The sequence below is a fragment of the Lethenteron reissneri genome, chromosome 13, assembly GCF_015708825.2.
Source record: "Lethenteron reissneri isolate LAM-NWPU_2019-01 chromosome 13, ASM1570882v1, whole genome shotgun sequence".
NCBI classification, from domain to species: Eukaryota; Metazoa; Chordata; class Hyperoartia; order Petromyzontiformes; family Petromyzontidae; genus Lethenteron; species Lethenteron reissneri.
In genome coordinates this window covers 5108602-5133861 of record NC_083791.1, presented here as the reverse complement: position 1 = coordinate 5133861, position 25260 = coordinate 5108602, and the positions used below count along the sequence as shown (strand labels likewise).

Here is a 25260-nt window from a genome sequence, read left to right as displayed (position 1 = left end):
CTGCCGCCGCCCCTCCATCACATCACCCATCCCCATCACCCCACCACCATCGCCGCCACCAAGCCCTTATACCCCGCACGGCTGCCCACTTTCTCCCGTCACCTCCCCTTCCTCCGACAGGACCCCCCCCCCCACCCGCGCCCTCCACCCACCATCTCCTTAGCCAGCCAGCCCACCGCCGCTTTGAGGCGTGTGGTGCCTCTCTGTCAGCCCTGCCATGTAAATAAACTGCTCAGCGGCGACACAGCGCCCTTGGGCTGGGATTGTCCTAGAACTACATAGGTGGCTACAACTGTGTGTGGGTGGGTCTTTGTGTGCGTGTGTGCGGGGAGCGGTGGTGCCGCGGTTAGCGCTACGAAACCCGGCTGCCCGAGTTCAATTCCCGCTCACGGCCACCGACATCAGTGACGAGTATCTAAACCGGTCTCGGTGCCCCCCCCTAGGTCTACTCAGCCTCAAATGACTACCTGGTGCGGTGTGTAAAACATCGCCACTGGGGAGACAAAGGCGACCGGGCGTGGTGCTGGCCACCCACCCCCTCGTGTGCCGCTGCCAGCCTTCATAGGTGCTGCTCGCTCACAGCACTTGCCCCAACAGTCTGTTCAGGCTACACGGGGTATCTCTATAACTTGTATGTAGCGGTGGCGCAGTGGTTAACGCGCTGCGCCACAAATGTATGCGGTCGCCGAGTTAGATTCCGGCTCACGGCCAACTATCGGTGACGAATATTTCAAAGCAGTGCCTGGGGGCCGCTGGGCCCAATTCCAAGGTCGACTCAGCGTCTAATTGAGTTGCTGGCGCGGTGTGTGTAACTACTGTGTCAGCATTGGAGGAAGACAAAGGCGGCTGGGCGAGGTTTTTTTTTTTGACCCGGTCACACCACCCATTTCGTACGCGCGCCGTGGCGGCTTTAATAGGTGCTCGCAAACAGAAATTTCCGACAACAGGCTGAAAAAAGTAGAACACGCGTGTGGTCTGTGTCTTTGTCCATATACGACGTTATACTTTCTCTCTCTCTGTGTGTGTACATGTTTAAAGTGCTGCCGTTCAAGATTGCGCGGAGGTGAAGGAAAATAACGGCTTAAAACCAGAGCCACTACTGTGAAAATACCCCGTTGTTAACTTATTGAATGGTTGAGCGGCATTGGTGTCATGACCGGATCATTTTTCCGATACCAATCTCGAAACGCCGCCTGCCTCCTCTCTATCGTAAAGACAGCAGCCCACTAGACCGCTCACGCTCTGAAGCCTCAACTCTGTTAAACACGAGGCATGTTATTGGAAATATCAACTGGCCCAAATGTCAAGTTTTTATTTTCTTATTAATCAACAAAATACACGGTATTTTACTCTCTATTTTAACATCACTGCTTTATGTGGTTGTACATATGCATAGTATCGAGTTTACCGTGTACAATGTTTTGTTTGTATATGGCTAATCCCATTTTTCCCCCCGAGTTGAGTTGAAATGTAAAGAACATTTGTAATGACTTTGTCATAAAACAACAATGTTAATGCCCACAAAAAGCCTCACCGAGCCTCAAAAGCTCCTTTTAGACAGGCTACTGCATTGTGGAATGTTTGGCCATTTCCGTCAACGAGCCCTCACGTGGGGAGGAAACCGGAGGACCAGCACCAACAAAAAAAACAGGGCATGCAAAGGGGGGATACTAACGCTCACATCTCCACACAGATGGATTCATGAATAACGTTGCCGTACGGCTGATATCTACTGGGCCTTCCCGACAGCTCAAACCGACCCTCAAATATTCTTGGTTCTTTCGGTAAAGTCACGTAGAAGGGAAATAATACAATAATAAAAATAAAACATAATAAAATAACAAAATTCTCACGACGTTTCGGTCACAACGCAAGCAACCGTCTGCTGCTTGCGTTGTGGCCGAAACGTCGTGATAATTTTCATAATAATAATAAATGGAAGCAAATAATTAATACTTATATATTTAACCTTTTTTATTTTATTATTTATTATTTTTAACCTACGTGACTTTACCGAAAACACCTAAAAGTATGAATCCTTGCAGTCACGAAAGCTTCAAATCGACCCTGACATGTTCCCCAGGCAGTCTACCCCAATTCAAGTGCTAAACCACAGGCCCAAACGCTGCTTAGCATCTAAGATGCGACGAAGCCCGGGATACATCCGCCGTAGGTACACGATCCCATACCTGTCAACCCATACGGTTTAGCCCGTATTCTTGTCCAGGAAAATTGAGTTTTCAGGTCCATACGACGCACAGCCGTTTCAGTACGGGCAACATGTTTTGTTTGCCTACTTGTTTGTGTCTCTGCCTTGCGATGGGACTTTGTAGGATGAACGTTGAGATTTATAAGGGCACGGGGTGACCCATAAGGTCTGAATTGGCCTGTAATCAGGTAGGCACTGGTATATGATCCACACTCAAACAAGGCATCGGGGGGGGGGGGGGGGTTGCATTTGGTAGGAGTGTGATGTTATACCATACAACTGCGGATTATAAGACGCTGTTCAAAAGTAAGACGCACCCCAAACGTTTGCCCGGTGTCAATAATAAAGTTGTACAAATCCGCTGTCTTTCGCTCTAGACAAAAGACCCCCCGTGTAACCTTTACCACAGACTGTTGGGGCAAGTGCTGTTAGCGACCACCTATGAAGACCGGAACGGTACACGATAAGGTGGGTGACCAGCACCACGTCCCGACCGCCTTTGTGGGTGACCAGCACCACGTCCCGACCGCCTTTGTCTTTCTATCTCTCACACACGTGCCGGATTATAAGATGCACCCCTCTCCTCCCCCCAATATTTTATTTAAAGACAACAGTAAGAAGAGTGTCTGAGGATCCAAAAAATAGCGTTCGTGTGATGGACAGTTACGGTACATGCATATAACGATACAGTAATCGTAGCCACCAGTTTATGTTAGAACCCATAACGTTTTTTTTTATCAGCCTCGCAATTACGTACTTAATTGCTACCATAGAAAATGTGTATTTCTGTACTATTCTAATTCTGTAAAGTATGCTTATACACTTTTGTTGTTGTTATCAGATTAGTGCCCGCTGCACGATGTTTAAACACCATTAGTAGCATTTATTCGCTGTCACTTATGCAAATAAAGAATGCCATTCCACAGAGTAACAACACATTCGCCTTATGGACTACGGAGTGTGCGTTTAGCACTGCATGGATGATGCACTCACACATATAGTCTGCCTACTGTTTACAAGCGCAGGGTACATTCTGTAGTATACTTTAACATTTTGTAATGATTTTTCCTCGGATGGCTCTCTATTTGAGGTAGCTGTCCTGGGAAATCGTTGAGTCTTCCCAGGGCCGTTGAAAGTCACATTGTTTTGGCAGTCGCGTTAAATAATAATAGTACACCAATACGCAAGACGATTAATGTACAATATTAGCATCGCGAGATATTATTCTTCCCGTCATATGTCCCAATTTGTGGTTGTACAGGGCGATCCAGATATCTTGTGACCCCCCAATTAATTGACCCCTAACATTGACTTCCCTTTGCATATTCATTTGTATTTTTAAATAAACCTTACTTTAAACAAATATTACGTTTTAGACAATTAAATGTGGGGGGGGGGGGGTCACGTGACATTTGGACCACCCTGTGTAAATCAGAGGTGGCAAGCCCAGTGAAACGCGGTCCGCACGGCACTGTAACACATTAACTGGATGTCTCCCTGATACTGCGGCTGCTGCTGCTGCAGCAGCGGGAATGAATATTGCAGAAAGGAGCAATAACACTTAAGTCATACAGTTTCATTGTGTTTTTGTTGGTGAGCAAAGAGCAGTGAATGTTGAAGCCAAACCATCATCCTTCCCTGAAACGCCAGACTTGGAAACCCCCCCACCCCACCACCCGTTCCACCGACCCCACATTGTAACAAAGAATGAAATAAGTTTACATGCCCTGTTCTTTGAACCAACACTACGTTCTAATTCGCATGCATTCTAAATTTCTGCGTTTATCTCTCTCGCACACTATTGACTTTTCACCCACACACTGTGGGGCTGAGCTCTCTCACGAGCCTGCCACGTATTTCACAACGCGGTTATAAGCACACGTTTAGCTTTAATTGGCGGGGAGCACACGCGAAATGCTAAGACCGCAGCAAGTCAACATGGCAATCCTGAGCCATGCATTTAATAATAATACTACACTGTACCCCACGTATCGCAATTCGTGGCGTGATACAGCTGTTGCATTTCCTCGGGTTGTATGTCATTTGATTTATATCCCTGCCTCGCCAAAGAGGCAGCTTGCCACCAACATCGCCGGTAATAATGCCTCGGTTTGCCATGCCACGTGATTGTGATTGGCGTTTCACACGTTCACCAATTCCCGATGCACTCGGCTGCCACCGAATTAAACAAGAAATTTAAATTGGTGACATCGAAGTGCCGTTCATTCTGTAAACCAGGCACCTCAATCCTGTATTTTTTTAATTATAATAAATCTGCACACACCCACCCTAAACAACCATAGTATAACTACAGTATACACGGGGCTTACAGGGATGCAAATATGAAGACAGCTCAGGAGCTTGACGTGGCTGGCTTCCATGGAATGTCACCACAGAACCGCAAGCGATCACGAGCAGCCAGTCAGCCAGCCAGCCAGCCGTGATGTGCCTCGACACAGCCACAAGGAACCCAGACATCACTCTCGTCCACTCCAAATGAGCAAAGCAAGGCTTGGGCCCATAAACAGCATACATATTCGATAGGTATTGCACGCGCGCGGGGTGGGAATGGCATTCAAAGGGGTTTGTTAAAGCTCGCTTTGCATTCAGTGTCGTATTAGATGAATATTTCAGTACACACAGTCGCACTTTATAAGCGCGTGTTGTTATAAGACGATTAATGCACCGACGGAGTACGCGTGCATTTGTTGTAGCTTTGGTTAAAAAATAATAATAATTGCAAGCGCATATTTGCTGCTTGCGTACAAATTGTACGCGTAAATTGCACGTAATGTACGTGTGCTGCTTGCATTTGCCGCACTATATACACATGACTGTCATAATGTGAATGACTGACACGTGCAGTAACTTAAAAATACAGCATCCGCAGTAGCAGGCACGTGTGTACACGTGCATCTTCATATTATACAAAGGGTATAATCACACGAGAATTATGCAGTATTTAACATGACGTGGAGACCTCATTACATCCGATATGAAATATTGAGTGCACGTAAAATGCTTGTATAAGACGCTGGTAAATACTGTATGCTGTGTAGCAAGTACATCCATAGGATACGTCAAGCTGTATGAGTGTATACGTGGTAATTAATGCCTTCCCCAAAGCCTCCAATCCCACTCCAGTGACGACATAACTCCACTCCCCTCCATCACCCCCCCCATCACACTCACGTCCTATCACCACCCACACACACACAACCACCCACCCACAAAAATACATACCACCCACGCACACACTTACCCTGCAACGCACACTCATCCACATTACACCCAGACATCCGCATGTTCAATACACACGCGGTGGCATTAACGTAACGCACACCCACACGCAGACACAACCGGTCATCCGCATATACAGAGCCTCAATTGTACATACTTGGGGAACAAAGATCACCCCGTATTGCCTTATCAAAGTGTTGGAGGCAAGTGCTGTTAGCGAGCACCTATGAAGGCCGGCACGGCACACGAGGGGGTGGGTGGACAGCACCACGCCCGGCCGCCTTTGTCTCCCCAGTGGCGATGTTTACACAGCGCACCAGGTACTCATTTGAGGCTGAGTCGACCTAGAGGGAGGCCCAGGACCTGTTTAGACAATCGTATTTGGTATTGGCCATGAGCGAGAATACACCCACACACACACCCCTACAGTGACACCCACAGAGCCACGCAACCACATACCCGACCAGTGTATCGAGAGACACACACACACCCATTCATCCACGAAACGCACACCCACCCCCCATCAACATTCACTCAACCATCCGTCCACACGAACACCAAACCACACGCACGCACACGCGTGGAGGAGTAGGAGGAGGGTGGGGTTAATGGACAAGGCTGTCCAGCCCCGTGCTCGAACGACCACAACAACGCCTCTCCGGCGAGACGGGAAGACAAAGACGGACGGGCTGTAGCGGATCCGCCGGGGCTTGCGTGGCCACGGGGCGTGCCTGGGATGCGGGCTGGGGGTCCGGAGATCCAGAGCAGCCGTGAATCGTACGTGCTTAATTAAGGGCTGTTACCCGAAACGTCGCCGATTATATATATTTAAAAGGCAGTTAGTTATTGATGAAGAATTTGTTGCATATTTTTTGGGGGGGGCGGGGGGGGAGATTGAAGCGAGGAGGAGGAGGAGAAGCTTCCCAAGGAGGATGATGATGAGCAGAGAGGGTTATTCCCACGGTGAGATGCAAAAACGATACTCGTTTGGCAGTGATTTGGTGACACTGCGTGGCAGTCGGTGATGCACAAGCACATATACCCTCCCCCCCCACCTCTCACCCCACATTCAACTCAACACGTTCCGTGGCAATGAGACCATGGACTTAACACGGGGAAATGTTTAACTGGCACGACGTTTCGGGCAATTGGCCCTTCTTCAGAGCACACACATTAAGCCTGTGAGACCGTGTGAATACTAAGAGTTGGAGACTTTACACTAAACGTGAGGTCGGGGGGGTGGCGGATAGTAATTAAAACTGCAGTTATGTGTTCCCTTCCGGTGAACATTTGTTTGTATAATTGGCATAAGAATACAGGAGGGTCGTGAGTTAGTCACCGATCCGTGTGATTCTCCAAGTGGCAAGACAATAGGGAAGAGGCGGGGCCAGACTGCCGAGGGTGGGCGGAGTCTAAACACGAAGAGGGCGGGGCTACCGATAAGGGGGAGGGGCTAATGATAAGGGGGCGGGGCTAACGATAAGGGGGTGGAGCTAACGAGAAGGGGGCGGGGCTAGAGAGGAATGAGGGGGAGGGGCTAAAATGAAAGGGTCGCGGCGTGCACGCGATGGGCGGGGGCGTGTGGAGGAGGGGGCGGGGCGTGTTAGAAATGGGGCGGGGCGTGTGTGAGAGGGGGCGGGGCGTGTGAGAGAGGGGGGCGGGGCGTGTGTGAGAGGGGGCGGGGCGTGTGAGAGAGGGGGCGGGGCGTGCGTGAGATGGGGCGGAGGCGTGTGAAGAGGGGGCGGGGCGTGTGTGAGAGTGGGCGGGGCGTGTGAGAGAGGGGGCGGGGCGTGTGAGAGAGGGGGCGGGGCGTGTGAGAGAGAGGGGGGCGGGGCGTGTTATAGAGTGGGCGGGGCGTGTTATAGAGTGGGCGGGGCGTGTGAGAGAGAGGGGGCGGGGCGTGTGAGAGAGAGGGGGGCGGGGCGTGTTATAGAGTGGGCGGGGCGTGTGAAGAGGGGGCGGGGCGTGTGGAGAGGGGGGCGGGGCGTGTGAGAGAGGGGGCGGGGCGTGTGAGAGAGAGGGGGGCGGGGCGTGTTATAGAGTGGGCGGGGCGTGTGAGAGAGGGGGCGGGGCGTGTGAGAGAGAGGGGGGCGGGGCGTGTTATAGAGTGGGCGGGGCGTGTGAGAGAGGGGGCGGGGCGTGTGAGAGAGAGGGGGGCGGGGCGTGTTATAGAGTGGGCGGGGCGTGTGAAGAGGGGGCGGGGCGTGTGGAGAGGGGGGCGGGGCGTGTGAAGAGGGGGCGGGGCGTGTGGAGAGGGGGGCGGGGCGTGTGAGAGAGGGGGGCGGGGCGTGTGGAGAGGGGGCGGGGCGTGTGAGAGAGGGGGCGGGGCGTGTGGAGGAGGGGGCGGGGCGTGTGAGAGAGAGAGGGGGGCGGGGCGTGTTATAGAGTGGGCGGGGCGTGTGAAGAGGGGGCGGGGCGTGTGGAGAGGGGGCGGGGCGTGTGAGGAGGGGGCGGGGCTAGTGAGAAAGGGGGCGGGGCGTTAAGCCTCCCAGAGAGAGAGGGGGGGGAGGGGATTGGAGAGAGAGCTTCAGACGCACGCTTTGAGGGCGGAAGGCGATGCTCTCTCCACACTCGTACCACTCGCACAGTCGTCTCGGGAACCCCGAGTGTGTGGGGCAAGCTATCGAGCCCAGCTTGCTTACCGACAGCCCTCTCAACTGAAGTAGAAAGGTTGTAGCAGTAGTAGTTATAGTAGGGCTAGGACATGATTAGTGTCGGTGTCGTGTTTACAGCGGCGTAATAGCCCTCATGTTATAATCTATACGTACAGTCTATATAGGAAGGAGCGCGCGCGTGTGTGTGTGTATGGTCGTCTCTATATATAGGGCAGCAAGGCACACAGGGGAAGCAGGACAGCGAGCCGTGAGGGTGAGGGGGGCAGCAGGGCTGCCCTGCGTCATGTGAAGTGCTGCTGGCTGCTGCTGCTGCCCTCAAGCACTGGGAGTCTGTGAGTAACACCGACACATCATCATCATCATCACCAGCATCACCATCATCATCATCACCACCATCATCATCACCATCATCATCACCACCATCATCACCACCATCATCACCATCATCATCATCACCACCATCATTATCATCACCACCATCATCATCACCATCATCACCATTATCATCACCATCATCATCACCACCATCATCATCACCACCATCATCATCACCACCATCATCATCACCATCATCATCATCACCACCATCATCACCACCATCATCACCATCATCATCACCACCATCATCATCACCACCATCATCACCACCATCATCACCATCATCATCACCACCATCATCATCACCACCATCATCACCACCACCACCATCATCATCACCACCATCATCATCATCACCACCATCATCATCACCACCACCACCATCATCACCACCATCATCACCACCATCATCACCATCATCACCACCATCATCACCACCATCATCATCACCACCATCATCATCATCATCACCATCATCATCATCACCATCATCATCACCATCACCACCATCATCATCATCACCATCATCATCACCATCACCACCATCATCATCATCATCACCACCATCATCACCACCACCACCACCATCATCACCATCATCATCACCACCACCATCACCACCACCATCACCACCACCATCATCATCACCATCATCATCACCACCATCATCACCACCATCATCACCACCATCATCACCATCATCATCCCCTTAGCTATTGACGTTAACAATGTTGGGATATTTGCTCGTCTCTCGCTCACACAGCAACAGCAGCAAACAAAGTGTTTTTGTTTTATAAAGGAGATGATTGTTTTTGCTCGTGCTGATGTTTAATGGTATTATTTGTAATGATGTCCGTGTCGTGTCAGATGACTGACTCCGTATGGGTCATCTCGGTGCTGTAATGCCACGAATTAAGCAGGACACGTGGATAATTTCACGAAAGGTCATAGAATCTCCACGTAGCATCATCATCATTGTTGTTATTTAAAACTTTGCGAAGCCGTGCCAATGTCACTAATGTACAGTAATGTTGGAATGTTGTCAATAATTGTTCATGACAATCGCAGTACTGGGAACGGCATCGAGACACAACGCATTGAAAGGCACCTCCCTCTGCTGCTAATTGTGAGCGTTTGTTTATTAAACGCACATTAAATCTACGTTTATATACTGGGGGTGTATCTATGTTGCAAGTATTCATATCCTGTTCAAGACAGTGTGTTTTCACCTACCCCCCACCCCCCCCCCCCCATTGACCAGCGTGGTGAAGTATGGTCAAACATTGCTACTAAGCCACAACGGCGTGCGGAGGCACTCATCCAGCAGTGGATTTTCACAATGTCTTGGCTGTACATCCACGATTTAGATGTTGTCTTTAAAGTACAGTCCACACTGTGTGCATAGTTTGTGTGTCTTTATAATATACTGTGTGCTTACATCTTGCTTGTTTACACACGGCTCGTATATACTGTGTATCCGTGTTAATGGGAAGTTATCAGCACTAACTTGCTACACAAATGTTCCATTGTATTTAGAATAATACAACCGGACACTAAAACGTTACATTTTGGCAGCAGGGTTAGTTAGTGAGTGCCGTGCCCGCCGCTTAAACTCCCTAAAACATTAAACTCCCTAAATTGACCAGTGAGAGTTTGAAAACCGTGACAACTTTGTTTGTGTGTGTGTGGCCTTTGTTGTTGTTGTTGAATTCATTGCGATTTCTCCATTTGACATGAAGAACACACGAGACACCACGCAGTGCACGCTCAAGCATTTCGTTTCTCCTGCCCGCTCTCGTTACTAGCCAAGAGATTGCGACTGGCAAGATGCACATGGGACTCCCCCCAAAAAGTGCGATTCGCTTCGACAAATGGAACCCGTCGAGAGCTTAACGTTGTATCTGTTTACACCATTAGACCAAAGTCCACTCGGCCAGGAGATAAGTGGCGTGTATTTTGGTTTTAGACCAGGACATTTATGCCACTGGTTTGGCTGTCTTCTTCTTTTTGCTTCTGCGTAGCCACCGAGGGTTTCCACCTCCACCTCCACACCCCCTCCCTCCTCTCCATGTTGTCCAACGTTTCACGACGTCTAGCTGCTCAAGCAAGCTGGCGCGTTGTCCATCGGTGGTGTTGTAATAATTTTGTAATGTTTAGTCGTCGTCACCGTCCGGCATGAGAAATTAAGCACTAAAGAAGGCCCTTGGGGTTCCCCAAGTGAACTCGTGGCAAAAAAAATCGTGAGTGCACCAAATAATTACTGTCATCAGCTGGAAATGTTGAACTTTATTCAGTACACATAAAGAGCTCATCATTCTAATAACACCACGCATTAAAGTAATAGTTCTCAGTGTGTTCACTTAATTATTGAACACAATTGTGATGTAAATACGTAACGTATCTTGTCAAGCTTGTGATGTTTGTAGTGATGTGATGCACGCAAATATTATTTATGCTTAGGGCCTTCACGAGTGGACTGGCAACCACCACTGCCAGCCTGGGCATGTCTTTGTCAAAAGTGATATCGCTTCTCGGAGGGCTTTTCACCGTTGATTTAATAAAGGACACAGATTCGTCATTTTTTTAAGATAATAAAATCCTGTAGTTTAAGGCACTGCTATAGAAATAAATGTAAACATAATTTGAATCTCTAAAAATATATGTATAACTTAATCCCACTTACGATTTTTTTTACATACTTAAATAATGCTACGCTATGTATTGTTTCAAGTTATCGGATTCATATTCTTAGGTTTTTTCGGTAAAGTCACGTAGGTAAAACAATTTAATTAATAAAAGTAAAATTAAAATAAAATACAAATCACGACGAATATGAATCCTTGCAGTCACGAAAGCTTCAAATCTAGAATTATTATCGTATATTTATCCACAGTTGGATGAAGGGCCCTCCCCGTGTGGCCACTTGCAATTCCTCAATCTTTCTCGCCATTGCTGCTGTTTGTGAGCTGATCTCATCGCTCCATCTCCACGATGGTCTTCCCGTTGAGTTCATTCTCTCCTTTAGCTGCCATTCCATCACCAGTGTCGTCCCATGGCCAGCCTTGTCCCTAGCATTGTGTCCTGCTCAAGCCGACTTGCCTTCCTTACCAGTCCATGTTTCTGATTTGGGTTTGTTTCCTGATCCACTTGCTCATATTTCATTGTCATTCCGGTCATGCATTACTCCACACTTTGTGCACTGAAAAACAATATTTTGTTCCATATTACTTGTCACTCTCTCCATATCTCTGATTCATGTTATAATGGATTATATGTACCGATTTAAAATGGTCTTCACATTGATATGGTGTTTTTATGTTCAAAAGCAGTTTTACAAAAAAACACTATCCTGTTCAAGTTCACCTCTGTTTGATCAATGTGAACTCAATCTTCCATCCATGATTGCCCTAGCTATACAACACATTCTCTGTTGTCTTACAGTGACCCCACAACAATTATAACCCTTTAACTGAGCAAACTTATAAATGACTTTTGTTTTGGTTCATACAATTTATCTTGAAGCCAACTTCATACCCTTTGTTCAATTGTTAAATCATTCGCTGTATTTCGCTTTCATTTGTTGTTATAATGACTATACCATCGGGGAATGAGATGGTTAATACTAGGTTCATGCCTTAACTTCCCCAATCAAATTTTTGGATAATGTCCGCTAATGTTCCTGTGCTATTACTCCTCCTGTGATTTGTGTTATACCACTTTTATTCTGTTTTCAGTGTACCGGTTCAACGCCTACAAATGGGTTTCGATACTTTCTCCATGTTTCTAAATGAGTTTGATAATTTCTACGTGTTTTTTTACTCATGCCCTCGGATTTGCGAGAGCTCGGCACACAGGTTCGGTTTCAACTGAATGAAAACGCCTTTTCATCGTCTATACACGTCAGGAATCATTGATGTTCATTTGTCTGGTTTGAGAGTATATATCTGTTCAATGGTAGACACAACTTTTTTTCTGAATCTTACGTGATTGATTTGCATTCGGAATGCACGTTATTCAGTTCCACATTATGCTTGCGAACATAAACATACAGAATAGTACAATAATAGTACAGCAATGAAGAAATATACAAAGGTAACCTTAATTCAATACATACACAAAACACATGCATTTAATACACTGTGTAGGTCTTCTTTTCTATGCTTATCATTGGATTCCTCCAGTCTAAATAAAGATCATGATTTTGATGTTCGTGTTAAGAGGCTAATTGTTCAGAAAAATTCTTCAAATCCGTTTTTTTTGCTCTCGTTGTGAAAATCAGAATGATTGGAGTCTGTATTCCACGATTGAGATTAAGCATTTCATCTCCACCATACCGCGGCACTGCAAGTAAATTCCTTTGCGCCCCATATATAGACAATTCTTACGTTATGGTGGCCCTTCAACGTTACCGCACACTCTAAACTTTGCAAGTGAGCTAAACGACAGACGTGTCCAATGCGCACTCTGTATGTTGCCCTGGTCGTGTATGAACACGCGTTTTAAGACGCATTCAGCTTAACATGGAAGCCAGCAAGCAGCAGCAGCAGCACCTCTTGCGGGCTGTGGAGGGCTGCATCTGTGAGGCATTTCGGGTCACGGGGGTGCCCGCCACACACCCTGTTTGAGTGGCTGCTTCTCAAGAAACGTGCGTGCTAGCAACGCGAGAAATTCTAGGGTGAGGCGCTTTTTTGTTGTGGTTTGATCGTGAGAAGGCAGTTACCGCACGCTCGGTCATAATTCCATTCCGGTGGTGTAGCGGTTAGCGCTTCTAACCAGGGGACCCGAGTTCAATTCCCGCTCACGGCCAACACCAGTGACGATTATCTGTACTGGTCCTGGGCCTCCCCTAGGTCGACTCAGCCTCAAATTAGTAGCTGGTGCGGTGTGTAAATATTGCCACTGGGGAGACAAAGGCGGCCAGGCGTGGTGCTAGCCGCCCACTCACCCCCTCGTGTGCCGTGCCGGCCTTCATAGGTGCTGGCTAACAACACTTGCCCTAACAGTCTGTTAAGGCTATACGGGGGAGCTTTGTCTGTGTCTTTTGTTAGCGATGTCTCCCCCTGCCTCTGTGTCTCTTGAGGATGGTTCTCTTATCCGAGCGAAATAAAGTGGCCAAATTGACACCCTTGGGGTCGCCCGTTTTCTCAGTTGCTGGGTGTTCTGAAGTGCCGAGTGGATGAATCGCATTACAGAAATAATGCCCCCGACTTATTGTTACAGGCCACACAGACACCACGCATTGGCGCAAAGTGTGTGGCACTTACAAGCCATGTAAACATGTTGGGTTTGTACTTTTTCTATGCTGCTGCTGCTGCTGCTCGTGTTGACGGTCTGCCTCTGGGTTAGTAGTTTATTCAGCAGGTTTTCCACAGTGATAGTGCGACACTCCGTAATACAGTGTGCAGGAAAATACATGCAATTCATAAACAAAGAAGAGCGTCCGGCTTTCAGGGTGACAGCAGCAGCAGCGAATGTATGCGTAATATATAAGTAACAACTTTGCAGCAAGCTGTGAAATCTCGTTTTCGAGCACTGGATTTAAGCGCCCCGGGTATGCAGCAATAATCACTTTGTCTAACCGACCAGCAGTTACATTTAATTTTTTTTTACATTTTGCCCGTCCTTTGTTTTAAAGCGAGAAATGTGGCTTCTTGTTTTTATAGCCTAAAATAACCCCTGTAAGGCGATACGCTGCTGTGAGTCGAGGCCCCGGCAGAAGTAATATACATGGAGGGTAAGCGTTGTTTAAGAGAAGAATGCGGTTTTTTTTGTGCCACGTAAAGGTGGTGGTCGCCTGTAATTTTTTTGGGCACATCGGAGACTGGCGGGGATGGGGAGTTGGTGAATCTATTGGAGGATGAGTGCTCGATGTTCAATCCTTTGAAGCCATCTCACCCGACGTGGTGGCACGATGTCACACCGCTTTCCGACGGTCGGTCTGATGACATTTTGGTTGAGTAACTGCACAATGCGATGAATATCAACACGACGTATATGCATGCGTGTACGTTGAACTTCTTTCGCACTGTACGTAGCCAACCGTGCTAATCGAAGGTGTGGGGGAAGGACAACAAGCTGAACACAAAAAGCAGTTCCAAAGAAATTAGTTTTCAATTTAGATTTAAAAGTACATAACTCCAGTGGCTTCCTAATATCGGACGGAAAAGCGTTCCGGACGGCCGCAGAATCTGAGCGCGTGATGCAGTGACCGTCTTTGTTCGATGGCTAGCAAAAAGAGGAAATAGGTCCTTCCGTTTTTGCTGAACAGATAGTTGGTCCAGTAGCTATTTCTGAAAACGCACTCAAGAAAACTAAGGTTTTTTTGAAATAAATGATCACGCTTGTGCCGAGTACCTCGCTGATAATCGAGGAGCCCAATTCTCACAGAAAAGTGCAACGTTTTTTCCCCCTAACCTTTTATGAGCCGAACATTAGAACTCTTAAGCCAAACACCACTCTTACCAAGACTCCGATAACACTGTAGGAGGAATAAAAACTGCTTGGTTTATATTTAAAAATACAGAGCCTGAATTTGTAAATCTTATTGGACCTTTACCAGACAGATGTTGTTTGCCGCACGGAAACATAGATAAGGCAAGTGCCGTAAATTAAATTGATTTAGAAGGGAATGTGCATGTCGGGTTGGGAGGGGGGGGATAAAAAGTGCCACGTTCGTTTGACACTTGGAGAAGATTGTGAAATGTTCTTTTGATGCAGTGCTGAAATATCGCCACGGAAATAATAATGGTTTGATGGTGATTGCGCTGGCTGCCAGGGACTTTTTTTTTTAATGGCTGGATTTGTGAATTTACTGCGGATCACAGATTACCGTTGCACTATTCGACCGAGGTCTATTGGAGGCCGTGCAAATGAGGATTTTGTAACTGTAGCCGCCACTGAATTAGAGCTGTAAATCGCCATTGCGTCACGGACGTTTACGAATACGGCAGTTGAACACGAGGACCCAAAGGCAAAATTTATGTTTTTGTGAACGCAAACGTTTTTCGTACACTGCTGCTCAAGATAATTATCGTCGGTATTTAAAGTTTCATGAGATGATGGCGCATATGCAATACCAAACCAATCCGATCATCTGCTTAGAGTTTAGTCTAAAACGAGCTGGGCCCGCTGACCTTGATTTTTTTGACGCGAACTATTTTGGTTTTGCTTGGCACTTCGTTTTTTTTAGCCCTCTTCCTTTGGCTGTGTTGAAGCGCGGCTTGTGTCACGCCAGATTCAAATGCGTGTGGGATCAAATTGATTCGGTCGATGTCACCGTTTTAAATGAGGGATGTAACGAGCACGTTAATGGATTCATGGAGAGTTACATTGGTGGCAGTGAGGGATGGGTTATTCGAAGCAAACGGATAAAATTGTCCCAAACCCTCAAAGACATGGTCAGGAAGTTGAGGTTTTTAAGAGAATCGTGAGAAATGGTGGTAACTTAAAGGGGCCTTCATGCAGCAGTGGATTGATCATGGCTAATGTTGAAGATGATGATTTTCTGCTGGCTTTCTTTGACCTGCAGGAGAGAATGTATTCTGTAACATTATGTCCCGACCATAGGAGATGACTAAGACACAATATGCTGACTTGACAGGATGTACTGTAATATGAAAATGTTAATTTGACATTTAACTGTGTCGGGTTTAAGCTGGTAAAGGTGCAGCCCTGCAATGACTTGCTCACGCCACTCTTAGCAGAAGGGTCTCCACTAACCTACGGATCAACTAAGTGTGATGTACCCATTCAGACTTACGTGTTAACAAAGGCGGAGTATTTAAGAGACTTGCCTCTACTGTTGTCAGAAGCATTGGTTTAATACCCGTTTCTAACAGAAAGGGTCTTTGCTTTAATACACATCAGACATGTATTCCGCATTGGTTTCAGCAAGCTTGAATCTGCTGATGAGACTTTGAATGTCGAGACTGGTCCAGAGTTTGCTTGCATGGAACCAGTGTTGCTGATGAGATGCACTCTCATAAAGCCGTGCAAATGATGTAATGTGTTTAAAATGCCTTTGTTTGATGTGGATAGACAAATATGGGAAGGAGGCATGCTCTCTGGCTGCTTATTTATTTGTTTACATTCTTTACAAACGACGCTCGACGATTATTTCCTGTTTTGTGGTTAACAAGGTGGTACTCTTTGGTTTTTCGGTAAACTCACGTAGGTATAAAATAAAATAAATCACGACGTTTCGGGCGCAACACAAGCGTCCGTCATCAGGTGTGAAAGCATGGTCTGCTGCTGAGGCAGACTGTTTTAAAAGGTTTGAAATGGGTGTAGCCCAAGGGTTATAAAGATGTGGCCGGGGTTTAGTGATGTTAATGTGAGAAATTAGCATGTAAAGAGTATGGATTCCTGCAGTTACGAAAGCTTCAAATCAACAAGGTGGTACTCATTTTATACCAACTCTAGCAGGAGTGGGTGGGTGGGGCGGATTAACCGCAGAGTCATCCCTGGTCAGGATTTGAACTTGGATGTGATCATCCTCAGGAGCAGCACTGCCAGCTGTGACGTGAACAATGCTGTGCACACCGCAGTGTCACACTGCGTTTGTTGCTTGGCGCTGATCTATATACCGCGTATATAGCCGCTGGTGGCACGGTAAGGTCACAGGCCTAATACGGACAACTATTACTCAATTAGGCCACGCTACAAAATTAAACATTATCTCATTCGGCGAGCTTATTAAACCAGGTGTTGTACACCCACCCGCATTGATTCACTCCGGCTGTGCCGCGACTGCATTATAGCCGGCGTGACAGCTGTAAGCTCCGCAACCTGATTCCGTGTGTGTGTGTCTTGTGTGTGTCTTGTGTGTGTGGGGAGCCGCAGTGTAGCGGTTAGTTAGCGTGCTGCGTTACGAAACCCGGCGAGCCGAGTTGGATTCTCGCTCGTGGCCAACATAAGTGACTATTATTTGTACCAATCCTGGACTGCCCCTAGGCCGACACGGCCTCAAATGAGTGTTAAAATATCGCCACTGGGGAGACAAAGGCGGTCGGGCGTGGTGCTGACCACCCACCTTCTCGTGTGCCGTGCCGCCCTTCACAGGTGCTCGCTAAGAGCACTTGCCCCTACTCTCTGTTGAGGCTATATGGTGGATCTTTGTCTTGTCGTCTTGCTTGCTTGCACTCCTATTGTGGTTCGCACAGCTCCCTTTCACACTTGCGTAGGTTTCCTTATTTTTGTCATCATCAACGTGAAGCTGTTAAGCAGGGGAAACCCGCGATGTTTCGAGAAATAAAATCTAGTCCTTTTTCGTCGACGTGTCTCCTATTCAACCTATATGGGTCTTCTCCAAATATTCTGCACAGGCCACCGCTTCTGCTGTTGGCATGCTAAATGTTGAGGAGTGCATTGTGGGTGCTGCAGGGCATCTTGAGGAGATGATCCATGGGTTGCTTCTCCTGACACGCGCATTGGTCGGTTGTGTAGAAGCCCCATGATTTCATGATTCCAGTGTAGCATCTTCATGTAACAGCAAATGTAAGGTTTGGGTTGGTAAGCGTTCACGACGAGGGATGTACAATGTATAATGTTACGTGCAGTAGCACATGGTGCTGTGTTAAATCATTATCGTATTGTCTGGATGATGGGCTGTTTTCAGAGGTGTTTTTGGTACTGGCAAAGGAGATCCCATGATGTAGAAACTCACCCCGAGCTCTCATTACTCTGATAGTGCATTGTCTTTGGGCTGTACGCCTTTTGGCGTCCTCTGGCCTAAAACCCTTTGAGAAGAGGCTCAAAAGAAAGCTGTCTCTGGTGTGGACCAATCAGTTTCAAGAACAATGCATATATCATCAGAGTGCTTTTTTGTTTGCATTCTGACCACAAGCATAGTGGTTAATGCAGACATGATTCCTTGTAAAAGGTTTCAGTTTGGTGTTTTAACATCTTAACACCTGTTTTGTTGGCAGATAAAAGGGGAAAACCCTATTATCGTGTTTAAAAACATTTGGGGAGCATCTTACAATTCAGGTAGCCTGTGTGTATGTAGAGTACACGACCAGATTTGTATAATGTTTTGACAACGGCCACGAGTTTGGGGTGGTGGGTCTTACTTTACTGAGCGTCTTTTAAAATCCAGAGAATGCGGTGAACGTTTTACATTGGTTAAGCGGTCGATTGTTTTTCCAGGGCAAGATAACAAAAACAAATATTCGACCAAACTCATGTGATGTTGCCTCAATCCACGCATGGTTTTATCATAACAGAGGAGATGATGTGGGTTCATAATTGACAGCCTTTTGCAAATTTCGATTTAAAGCTTTCGTGACTGCAGGGATTCATCTTCTTGGTTCTTTCGGTAAAGCCACGTAAAATGGAAATAATAAAATAATACAAATAAAACATAATAAAATAATTCTCACCACGTTTCGGCCACAACGCAAGCAGACCTGTTCTCCACCTGAGAACGGCCGCTTGCGTTGTGGCCGAAACGTCGTGAGAATTATTTTATTATGTTTTATTCGTATTATCTTATTATTTCCATTCTACGTGACTTTACCGAAAGAACCAAGAAGCCTTTTGCAAGTTCACTGCTGTCCAGTGCGGGTTGGTGATGGGGGGAGTCGGTGGGGGGGGGGGTCAGACATCACTTTCCGCTGTTGTTGGCCTCGGCCAGGAATTTAACACCGGGTCGCCGGGTTTTAGTGCACATCGTACTAACCAGTGCGCCACTTATCCCTCACCCTTAGTGTGCGTTGCCCTGTTGAATACAACTTGAAAAGTACAGGAAAAGATCGCTCACCTCATGGATGAATGCCTCCCCATTCCAGGTTTTGTCAATGTGGGAGTGGGGGGGGGTTGTATGACCATACTTCACCAAGCTTTTAACGTAAGCGCGCACGCGTGCTTTAGACTGCGAATGTTATCGGCAGCCCTACCGTGCGTGTGCGTGTGCGCAAGCCCCCATGGTGTAGGAATATGGGAACCGTCGGCTTTAATTCCTCCCGTGAAGTCATCGGCGGGTTTCTTCGCCCGCATTTGCCACCGGTCCACCTGCTGCCACCCATGGGCACGTTACGCGCGGGCGGGTCTGTTGGCGGATCGCTTTTGGTGGGGCAAAGCGTGGGTGAATCCCACGTCTCTCCAAGCTCGTCTGGCCTGCTTGCCAAAATTGGATAAATAACTCACTATAGGAGGGGAGGCCCTTTCGCACACACACACTGGCATTGGTTCTGTGTGCAGGAGTCCGTACGCGTTGTACTGCACTGTCATGCGTGTGTGTGTGGGGAGCGGCAGTGTAGCGGTTAGCGCTCTGCGCTACGAACTCAGCGAGCTGAGTTCGATTCCTGCTCGCGGACAACACCAGTGACGATTATCTGAACTGATGCTGGGCCTCCCCTAGGGTGACTCAGCCTCAAATACCTGACTCAGCCTCAAATACCTGGTACGGTGTGTTAAAACATCGCCACTGGGGAGACAAAGGCGGTCGGGCGTGGTGCTGACCACCCACCCCCTTGTGTGCCGTTCCGGCCTTCATAGGTGCTCGCTAACAGCACTTGCCCCAACAGTCTGTTAAGGCTATATGTGGGATCTTTGTTTTTGTGGCAGAGTGAGTGAGTGTTGTTGTGGAGGTGGGGTGCATTTGGAACGGAGTTGGCTGGTGGGGGGGATAAGGTGCAATGTACTGTTTACTTGAGCTGGGCAGAGGCACTTGGACCAATGGGAAACGCTCAGCTCATTTGGTTTGGCTAGCGCCGCTGTCCTTTGGAACTCCTTTTGGGATGAGCGACTGTGTTTACACAGATGTTTAGCTGCCAATGGCTCCTTTTCGGCTGCACGAATTGTACAAGTAAGCTACTCAACTGTTATATATGTATTTTTTTCCAATCAATTTATACCACCAGAGTATAGTGCTTGCTTTGCGAACTACATAACGTTAGGCAAATAAGTACAGTGGTTTAATCATGTGTGGCCCGGTTTATTTTGCAATTGGAATACAGAACTCTTCTTGTCCGCAGTGATTTGAGAGCCAAATATGGAGGATCTTATTATCTGCTGGGTTATCCGTGAAATTGGCTTCACTTTATGAGCAAAAAAATATATACGGATAAATACTTGGTAATGGGATGAATTTCCCCATAGATTCATATTGTTAACAAAAAAATTACGAAAAAAAAAGTTCATTCGAATTTGAATTTCACAGAACGCATGGAAGTTTTGGCCTATGAATGAAGTTCACGGGATATGAAGAAATGTGTACGAGTTCCAGATGAAACCACTTTGAATTTTGGATTTTTTTCCAATCAATGAAAGGATACATTTACTGATCGGCTCCTCTTTTCCACAAAAAAGATACGGAGACAACATTATCCGGAAGCTTCAGCGTTGTTACGGATAACCCCGCGGGTAATTCTTTGACGACCGACTCCTCCAATCTGCGAAAACAGAAAATGCTGTTTCGCAAAAAAACGCGACGTGAAATACTGTATGTGAATAGTCACCTATGACGGGAAGTGTTTGTGTGGTGGGTAATCGGAATTCTAGATGACGCTTTTGTTGCTGTAGATAATATGAATCACACAGGTATTACAACCTCAGACGAGAGGTGTTTTCCTCCAATGTCAACATACTAGTGCTGACGCTACGTGAGCCAAATACGAATTATAATCGACTTCTATCCTAAACGCATGTTACTTAATTCGTGACTTAACACCCGTACCTGTGAATCATTCGTCAGAAGTGGGCGTTTGTGAACTACTGTATCATGAGTTCCCACGTTTCATATTCAAAAAAACCTGTTCATAGCAACGTAGACAACAGAAAACCGCAAAAGCCCCTCTGCCTTACAATAATATGGTCACCCCAGGTCTCTTGCAAAAGAGATAATGGATCTCGGAGATCTCTAACCTGGATGAAAAGGGCACTAACATGAATTGGCACTTTGTGCACTCGCTCAGTGGTGCATGTCAATGCATGGTGTATGTCTTCCTGTCCAATCTTGGATACCAGTAGTAACATTGCCATTGCATATGATTTATAGACATGTGTGCTGAACATTTCATTTTTTTTGAGCCCTTCAACAATGAAATGCTGGATGAAGGCCTCCCTCCCCATACCGTGTTGATCAGAGTCGTTTAACCACACTTCACTACGCTAGTCTTTGCGCTTTGGTCAAAGAGGGAGGGGTGGCAGGACCCATTCGGATATCAGTCGCCACTGATGGTGGCCGTGGCTGGGAATGGAACTCACTCAGGTCTTCAGGTTCATGCAGCAGTGTGCTAACCACTGTGCCACTGCTCCACCTGAAACTTGAAGTAACTGTAATATGCAAACATCGGTTAATAATACACCTTTGGCATTTCTGCTGTATATCTTTTGCGCCCCTCTCATGATGCTATAGCGATAGAAGCTGGCTTTTAGTGCCGAGATATTAACTACTTCACCTGGTATACAGGAGGTCCTGGGTTTGATCCCTACCCTGACACCTGTATATTTGGAGTTGCATGTTCTCCCCGTGGTCAAGTGACATTTTCTCTGGGTCCTCCGGTTTTTCCCTCCACCTTTAGAAACAACAAGCGTTTCGAGTATTTGGCTAATATAACTTTCCACGTAATACGCCATTTCGTTGAGCAGTAATTTGTGGCCAGGTCACTTTTGAAAACGAGCTATATAGCTCAGTGGGCCTTACCTGCTAAAATATAAAATCGTTTAGTTTCAGTGAGTTCTAAAGAGCACTGTCCACCATTGTAGGTACAGCTCGTGCGTCTGTGTGGAGTGCTGGGGGTGGCAATGGTTCACATGCTGCCCCTACAAGCCTGGTGACCCCAGTTCGATTCTTGACCATATTCCCACATGCTTGGTGAGTGGTCCTGAGCCTGCTCCTGCGTGTGGCCCCTCTCGTCTGACTAGGCCATACATGAATGCCTGGATGTGCGCACTTCAGCGCCGGGGATGCAAAGGTCTAGTGTGGCGCTGCTCGCTTTTGCCGCAGCAGGGGAAAGGGCTATACGAGACATATTTGTCTTCGTGTACGCGTGTGACATGCGGGAGCGGTAGTGTAGCAGTTGGCGCTCCGCGCTACTAACCTCGTGACCCGAGTTCGATTCCCAATCATGGCCAACACCAGTGACGATTATCTGAAGTGGTTATGGGCCTCCCCTAGGTCGACTCAACCTGAAACCTGGTGCAGTGTGTAAACATCACCACTGGGGAGACAAAGGCGGCCGAGCGTGGTGTTGGCCACCCACCCCCTCATGTGCCGTGCCGGCTTTCGTAGGTGCTCGCTAACAGCACCTGATGCTCCAACAGTCCTTTCATGCTATGTGGGAGATCTTCGTCTTTGAGATGCGAGAGAGAACGTGCGACTGATCCAGGATTGGTGGTGGCGTGACCATTGGCTTTACCGCGTGAGTGTGCGTGCGTCCGTGTGCCAGTGATGTTGACGTGAATTGGCGGTGATGTCAACAAACGCTCGTTTATCCTGTTGTAAACTTGTAGTGGCAAACAAATAAAATAAAGTTTAGGTATCTACCAAGTGCTAACTTTTATTGTTTTGACACGGAATAATTATAAAAGAAACTATACGATTGCAGTGCCATGCAGTTTATTGTTTAATTACAGCAAAAAATAATTGTTTATTTTTATACCTACATGACTTTACCGAAAACCAAAGAGCATTGATTCCTGCAGTCACGAAAGCTTCAAATCAAGATGAATTACAGTAATGTTATGTATTCTAGATGTGAAAAACAATTCAATGTGAACATTCGTCGTAAAAAATGCCCTAGATAATGAAATGAACTCCATTGATTTTGTATGTGTAACTCGTGCTGTGATATTTAATTCCATTGTAGCAATGAATTGAGGAATACAATATTTCAGCTTGTTTAAGTTCTGTATACAGCCTGTAATTAAACCAGATTCTCAAGGGTAGTGAGTGGAGGGTCTTTGCAGTTATGAGTGACTGCACACAAAAAATAGCCCATCACATTTAATTTGATTCTGTACTTAATTTGACCAAACTTTCAGCTCTGAGTATCAAACACAGCAGTTGGACTGTCGTGCGACGAATATTACTACTCTCGTGGTAGAATGGGGCAGGAGAATGCTGCCTCCGCTGTGTGGACCGCTTTACGGGATTTCAGTGGTAACTCTGCGATATCCACTTTTATTGTTGGCATTGCTCGGCGAGTGATCCGATTGGATTCTTCGTATCGTGACATGATGCCAATAAGCACAATGGGGTCTAAATTTGAGGGGGGGGGGGGGCATATCAGAATGTTTCCAAGCAAGATTTGTCACTCCCTTCTGCACTAACTCACTGACTCACGTGAAGTATGCGAGTGGGAAAGCTTTCATCCAGCAGTGGATTAACAAAATTCTGTAAAACAAATGGCACAATCATAGAGAAACAATTTAGCCTTGATCATAGATCATAAACTACTTGAAATGTCTAAGATAACTTTTTAACCTTTTTTTGCGGAAAATTATATTTGTATTCTGAAGTGTGGTAGTTTTATGCCAAGTCATTTTGTTTTAAATTTCTCTTAATGAACAGTTCGATTTGATAGTTATTTGAAAGGTGTGGATGAATTTATTTTTACCACCATCTGTTTAGGTCATTGGTGGATTTTTTTTAATGGTGAAAATATGAATAATTCAAGTAGCATAAACTGTAATCAAATTGTATGCGTTTTTATGCATGTCCCCTGACTGTTATTTGGCTTTTAGGAACATCAAAGGGTATGTCACATGTGCAACACCTTTGATTTTATGAGGAATTAACTTAATTGTATTCTGGGTCGCATTATATACTGCACACAAAATACAGTTTACACTATTCTAAGCATTTCGATGGCTGGGATAGGTCACTTGGTCAAACAGTGTGGAGTTATGGCCGAAAGGAATCATTGTATTCACCAGATGATCAGACCCCTTTGGAAAGGAAGACATACCCTAGACGTTGGAGGCATTTTGAATAAAAGTGCATCTTATAATTGACAATGCAATTCGACTGAAACAGGAGGATTTCTCCACAAATCTGGCTGTCGCCTTGTGTTGCTAGTTCTAATTACTGGCGAAACGTTTTACTCAGATTGTAAATGTTGTGGATTTGCTCTCCAACACACCGGTGTGCTGTACTAGTAACAAATTGGTCACGTTGTTTACGTCACAAACCTTACTAATTGGCTGTGTCGGGTGGTGGCGGGTTTAACGACACATTTATATATTTACGCAATCTAACCCGAAAACCTCTATTATGGATAATATTGGTCGCGAAAGCTTACGTGTTAAACAGAATGCAGTATTATATGGAGAGTCGTCTTCCTGAAGATCATTATGAATGGGTTGATATTATTAGGTTTTTTCGGTAAAGTAACGTAGGTAAAAAAAAGATTTTTTTTTTATTAATAAAAGTAAAATATTTTACTTTTATTAATTTTAATTTGATTTTTTTACCTACGTGACTTTAACGAAAAAACCTAATAATATGAATCCTTGCAGTCACAAAAGCTTCAAATCTAGAATGAACGGGTTGCTTAAAAATATTGAGATTTGGTTTTCTCGATGTTGATTCTGAACGCCTGGTTCTCTGCGCTGGTCACCGATTTGCTTTGGAGTACAAACTTCCGGAATATTGTTCTAAAGTTAAAGTGCGTCTTCTGGAAGATAACATTTATTCTCCGTATGAGACGCACGTCCAACGTTGGTTTTAAAATACAGGGTTAAAAAAAATAGATCCTCTAATCCAGAGAATATGGTAAGTTTGAAATCCTAGGCCGTCTGTACTCAGCCCAGCTTCCCTCTGTAGTGAACACAGTCAGAGGTCATGTCAGAGAGAAACTGACTTAAAATGTGCAA

The 25260-nt window shown here is 46.5% G+C and overlaps 1 protein-coding gene across 2 annotated transcripts in view; it reads left to right on the top strand.

The window, feature by feature from the left end:
- The first annotated feature begins 8000 nt into the window (after positions 1–8000).
- The window catches only part of BCL9L (BCL9 like), a 172267-nt gene continuing 155007 nt past the window's right edge, over positions 8001–25260 (top strand). For both annotated transcript variants that reach the window (XM_061550894.1, XM_061550892.1), the window contains exon 1: positions 8001–8396. The gene's annotated coding sequence lies outside the window, so the exon portion shown is untranslated. The remainder of the gene's footprint in view (positions 8397–25260) is intronic.